Source organism: Corvus cornix, chromosome 7 (genome assembly GCF_000738735.6).
Source record: "Corvus cornix cornix isolate S_Up_H32 chromosome 7, ASM73873v5, whole genome shotgun sequence".
Lineage (NCBI taxonomy): Eukaryota > Metazoa > Chordata > Aves > Passeriformes > Corvidae > Corvus > Corvus cornix.
The window spans coordinates 8,022,504-8,028,580 of record NC_046337.1 but is presented as its reverse complement, the minus strand read 5'-3'; positions in this window follow the sequence as shown (position 1 = coordinate 8,028,580).

Here is a 6,077-nt window from a genome sequence, read left to right as displayed (position 1 = left end):
AAGGGAGCAATCTTCCACAGTAAAGCCATCAAATCTTTGGGCCAAAATATCCTAAAGATATCTGGAGTTTGACAAGTAACAGCAAATAAGGCTGTCTCAAATTCTGCTATGTCATAGTTTGATAAAATTATTTTTCTAAGTGTCACTATTTTGAGTGCTGTTGAAGCCACAGATGCAAGAATATGCATTAAAAAATTTCTAATATTGGAAGAGAACAGTGATGGTTTCAATAAGTTCAAGTGGGAGCTCTTCTCCAAGAGACTTTTGCTGACAAAGGGTGTGTTTGAGTGTCACGTCTGCATGCCAGGCTCTTCCATTTCTGCAGCTTTCTCCGTTCTCTAAGCTCAGAGGGTACAGGCTCTGAATCTTACCAGCAACTTTTACAAGTGGGCTCAGCTCCAAGTAGTTTCTTTCCCCTCAGCCACTTGCCAGATTAAAAGCATTCCATGTTTCCTCACAAACACTGACCTCCTCACCAGCCTCCAGCTGTGAATGCTTCTGCTGTGCAGAGGATAAAAACAAGGCTGGCTCCTTCTCTGTCTGCATAAACTCTTTACTTCAATTATGCTCATCTGGCAGATGAAACACCTTGCTAATTCAAAAAAAGTATTTTTACATGAAGGGCACAGCTTCCTCAAGGCTTTTTAAATTAAATTAGTATTCAATTTAAATGTTTCTTCACCTCCTAATCTTTGAAAATCTAATCTTGTGTTTTTCCTTTCATTGCATTACCACATCAAAACAAAACTTGTTGTAGATACTTTTTCTAAATTCACTGTCTTGGCTTACAACAACACTTTCTTGAACAGCCATAGTTTCTAGAAACCTCATCTGTACAGTCATTTTTTTTCCCTTTTTATTTAAATTTCTATGTATTTTTTAAATTTTGTTTTAGTAGAAGAATAATGGAACCTTTTTCAAATAAACTACCAACCAAGGACAATGTAAATTGGCCAAAGCAGATTGATTTAATCAGGCAACTGTAAAATGCTCTCTGGGTATATTTACAATTGTTACCTCTATCAGCTTCATACAATCTTAATTGTATATTGACTTCTGAAGAAAATTCAGCAAGGTCAAACTCCAGTCAAAAACGTTGAAGAGTATTTGAAAATATTAATTATATTTATCAATTTTATAATTATTTTGTAATTATGTCTAATATATGGACTCAAAAGTTTCAATCTTACAGGTGCTTTCAGCAGATAGGCAGCAAGTCAACAAAGCTACAGTGATTGTTCTTATTGTTAGTACAGGAATTAGTGATGCTTTGCTGTATCTGAACTGACCTCAAAATACTTAGCCTGGGATTGTGGTGTAGCCCTTGAACTGAGCAATCTTGAACAGAGGAGTTATTTGAGTGAGGGTAACCAAGGGCAGGAGGCTGGGGACAGCCCAGCTCCAAAAGCTGCCTCAGGTAATCTGGCATGCCTAAGCTCTGGGCAAAATGTGAGACCTCAGAAGGCACTGAGTTCTTTCCTTCTTTTTTTTACAGCTAGCTTTGTTAGTACGGACAGGCAATTAACAACCTGGTTGAGAGAGTGTGTCAGTGATCCCTGCATTTCCCAAAATCATCACCACCCCTCATAAGTAAGAAAGGTACCTGTAAAAGCACAGAAAAATTCTAGGAAAAAAAGACAGAAAAAAGTCCTGTAGGTAATGATTGGCCCTTTATGGGTTCTTCCCTGAAATAAATGCTTTTACAGGTGTCAGAGGTGCTGCTAATGTGGTAAAGAAAAACAGATGTTGGCTAAAACCTGTACCATGTTCATTTTATTCCTTGCTGACAAAAGTCGATTAACATTCTTGACAATTTACAGTTTTTGTATGTTCTAGATAAACCTCCTTTCAGCCCTGTCTTGGCTGATTTTTAATGTGCTCAGCCTCAGAGATGGCCCTTTCCAATTCAGGGTCAGAGTCAGGGTCAAAGAAAGCAGAGCTGTCATGATCATTTAACATCTCCTCGGATGAAACCCAAAAACTTACAGTGGAGACCTTCCTTCCATCACTACTGCATTTGAGATGTCAGAGTTTCTACTTTCATATACAACAGAGTGTTTCTGGCAATGGATTAAAGGATTTTTCTTCCAGAAGTGCCTATTCTGGGCTGGTGGCAAGGCAGGCCAAGGAGCTTGGACATCACTGGAAAAACCTGTCCATAATTTTATAGGTCTGTGAACATTTGTAGGATTTTAATAGTGAAGCCATTAGGAAGCTTTTCAGGAGGAATCATTTTTAGGCAGTAGGACATGAGGAAACTCATGATCATAAAGCAAAGGAAAAAGAGGAGATTTTGCAGCTCAGATCTTTGTTTGAAAGTATCTGAAGAAATAAACACATTTTCCCCAGACAGCTGTTTAAAATTTATTAGAGTACCTGCTTACATTATTTATCTCATTCTGGGCGTCTGAATTGATTGTGCTGGGTAACTCTTCCAAGCAGGAAAGGAAGGTCTGATTAAACAATGTGTGCCTAACTGTCTTTTTTAACTCAATACCAACTCCACAGAAGAAGCAGACATGCAATCCGCTCATCCTCTTTTCACCTCATCATTTATGAGCCACGGTTTACTTCAATTTCCATTTCTGTTTCAGTCAGCCTTAAGCAAACACAGCCTATTTTTCACTTTATATTTGGACACCTGAACTATTTTATAATATTTCAGTCTAGATTTATATGCTGAAAAGCCTTGGAAAATGCTACAAAGAAATTTCAAATCTTGTATTTAGTTACAACTGACAAATTTTGGGGCAGATTACCACTTACTCCTGTGTAACAGTGATTGTGTCTAATTCTGTCTTTTCTTGGACTGTTCTTCAAACTAAAAAAAATCTAGCAAATGAATAAAATTCATTCATTCATTCATGCACTAACTAGTACTTTTCATCAAATATTTCTTGTACCATCATTGACTGAAAATATGTAGCTTCATGAGGTCCCCCAGGAATTTCTCAGTTTTACATACTTATTTTTCCAGATAGCTGTGAATGACACAAGACCCCTGTCCAGTGTCTGCTGAAGCGAAAGGAAAGACTCCTCTTTGTATTGGAAAAATTTTCCTGTATTTTACCAAAATCTGTCAAACTCAGTGTTGTGAGAACATCCCCACATTCTGCCTCCTACCTGGCCCAGCAAATTACATGGCCAGGCTTAAAGAAGCTCTGTGCTCTGGTTTGCATCAAAACTCTGTTTGTCCGAAATAATAACATCAGTAAGAATTCCTGCACTAAAAATTACAAGTATTTCATAAAGTTAAAGGAAAGCTAGTCAGGAAATCAGAAATATTAGACAAAAAATGGCTTATGTAAAAATATCAAGACCTCAAGGATTTCTTTGTACGTGCTTGAGAGATGCTCCAGTTAAAAGAAAGGATTCAGAGAGCTGGTATTTTTGGTCTTTAAAGGATCCTAGTGAATTTGTAAAGCCTGTAGTTAATGACAAATGCAAATTTAAACCTGAATGAAATTGCAAAATGTTTAGAGCTCTCCTACTGACAGCTTTGATAAGAGATATGTCATAAAAATCAGTATTTTGAATATGAAATTGCTGTAACGTTATGGCTTGGAATTGTTTAGGGACAGATTAAAGGTTTCTAATCAATCTGAGCACTGGAATCCAGATAAATAGATTCCAAATCCAGATTCACAGGATGACCTCCTAGAAGGCCAAGCTTGCCATATTCCATTAGCAATGAAAATGAAGGTGAAAAATTCTTGTGTAAGATAATTGCTGCGGGTTGGTGTGAGGGACCACGTCCAGGATAATCACCCTTCAGATGCCAGATGTAATCAAACCTCTGTTTAAATCAGTAGAACTCTGTTGATTTACCATGGTTAAGCATTTGGTGGCAGATTTTTTTTTTTCAATTAACAGACGCAGGGAAAAATAATTATGTAGTTTATGCAATCTGCTGCTACAGGAAGGTTTAAAAGTGATTTAGAGAAAGTGACCGATAGAGAGAGGCTCATACCTTTTTCTCCTGTGTTTGCTTGAATGGCTACTAACACACATCTGGAGAGCAAGTCGGAGAAGCAGTTGTTTTTGGAAAGGCATTTAAATTCTAGGTAAGAAAATATGCCAAGTTATAAACAGGGCCACAGTGGAGACGAAACACTGCAGAGAGTGGTGGTTTGGTTCAGCTGAAATGGAAAGTGAGGCCTCTCCATGCTTGTAAATATGAACAAATACAGGATTGTCTGCAATGGTTTTAGAGAATGGGATATTTAGAATAATATATTATGAATATATATTGAGAGAAAGACAGCGACACCATCACTTTTGCTTATCAGCTGGGGTTCTGCCCGATACACTCATGCCAGCCATAAAAATGATGAGGCTGTCTTCCTCTGCTAGCTGGAGCAGATGTGGGGAGTATGACTGACACTCCTTCCATGCTATTATCACAAACAGATAGCTATCAGAAAGTCAGTCTTTTCCCAGCCTTGCAATACGTCTCCAGGCTGTGACTGCACAGACATGAGGCATATTTTAAGCTGCCTGTAGATTCCAGAATGAATGAGAGATTTAATATGGAGAAATGTTCACTGATAAAAGGGACTTATTTACCACACCCTCTCTGTGTGCTGCATTCCAAAAGGAGCAGATAGAAAGCAAGAAATAATAATAAAAAGATGTATAGGTGGATTTATTCATATGTGATGTTGTCTATCACCAGTAAAACATTTGCCTCACTGCAGGACAGAAAACTAGGAGAAAGGGGTGAAAATAATATATGACCTGTTAAACAGAATCTGGAGCAAGAAGAAATAATTTATAGAGAGAGCACTAATGTTTGTGAAGACCACCTGTAATCCAATCTGTATCAAGGCTTATCAATGAAAACAGGAGCCATATTAGATGTGGGAGGGGAATAGTTTGATGCCAGCTGATAGGGAAAGGTTAGCTATTTTGTATCTCGGGATGTGTCACTAAAAACCTTTGCTGTTATCACAAATAAGCTGAATTTATCTGTAAGTATAGTACCAAAAATGCAACACAGATCATACAATCTTGTTTCCCAGCCAGACCACTTAGCAATGCACATAAAAATATCACATAAAAAGGAGTCTAATGCCTCAGCTCTTTACAGATGTCTAACAAATAACAGTTTGAGAGAGACGAAAAACATTATGCATAAAACATCATCAATACATGTTGCCATATTCAAAGAACATATTTATGTATTTTAGACATTTGCATTTTACAGTTTGCCATGAAATATTCTCTTTCCTTGGTTTCAGAGCAGAGGCAGATAGCTGGTGGAGCCACAGATAGAAGAATGTTTTCCCTTTTAAATGGCTTTGACTGTTGCCTTCCACAGGGACAGGGATCAGCAGGGAGAGGGACAAAGTTTAGCTGTGCTTTGTCAGACTGTAGCAAAAGGGTGTGTATTCTTGGAAGCACTGCTCTATGGAGGTACAGTATTAGCCATATGCCAGAGATATATCCTGGACTAGGGAAAATGTTTAAAAATCACTTTTCAGCATGATCTCCCTATTGTTGGGTTTTGGGGGGTTGTTTTGTGAGCCTCAGCTGAATCCTTAATGTTGTCTTAACCCTTTCATTGTATGATTGGGGCTAGGGGGAAAGATTTGATTAAAAACCAGTGGTAAATATTGTCTCCACTTTTAATTCCGAACTATGAAATTATGTTTTCCCATAGTTATAAATTTAATATATTGCTGAAGAGAAGTGGAGGAATCACCATCCCTGGAAGTGTTTGAGAAACATGAGCTGTGGTGCTTATGGACATGGTTTTGGTAGTGTTAGGTTAATTGTTGGACTTTATGGTCTTGGAGGTCTTTTCCAACCTTAATAATTCTGTATAAAGAATTATTTAAATATATAATATAATATATAATTATGATTGTTATTAAAATATTTCTATTTTATAAATTAAAAAGTGGTAAAAAGAAGGTCACACTGTATACTGCCTTTTTTCCTGCATTAAAAGGAAAACTTAGACAAGTTAAAGTAAAATTTTTGGAAAGAGACGGGGGAACATTATTATGAGGAAAGACACCATAACTGTCTGCTTTTAGATTAAATCAAAGAAGAGGTTCATCATTTTTCCCTGT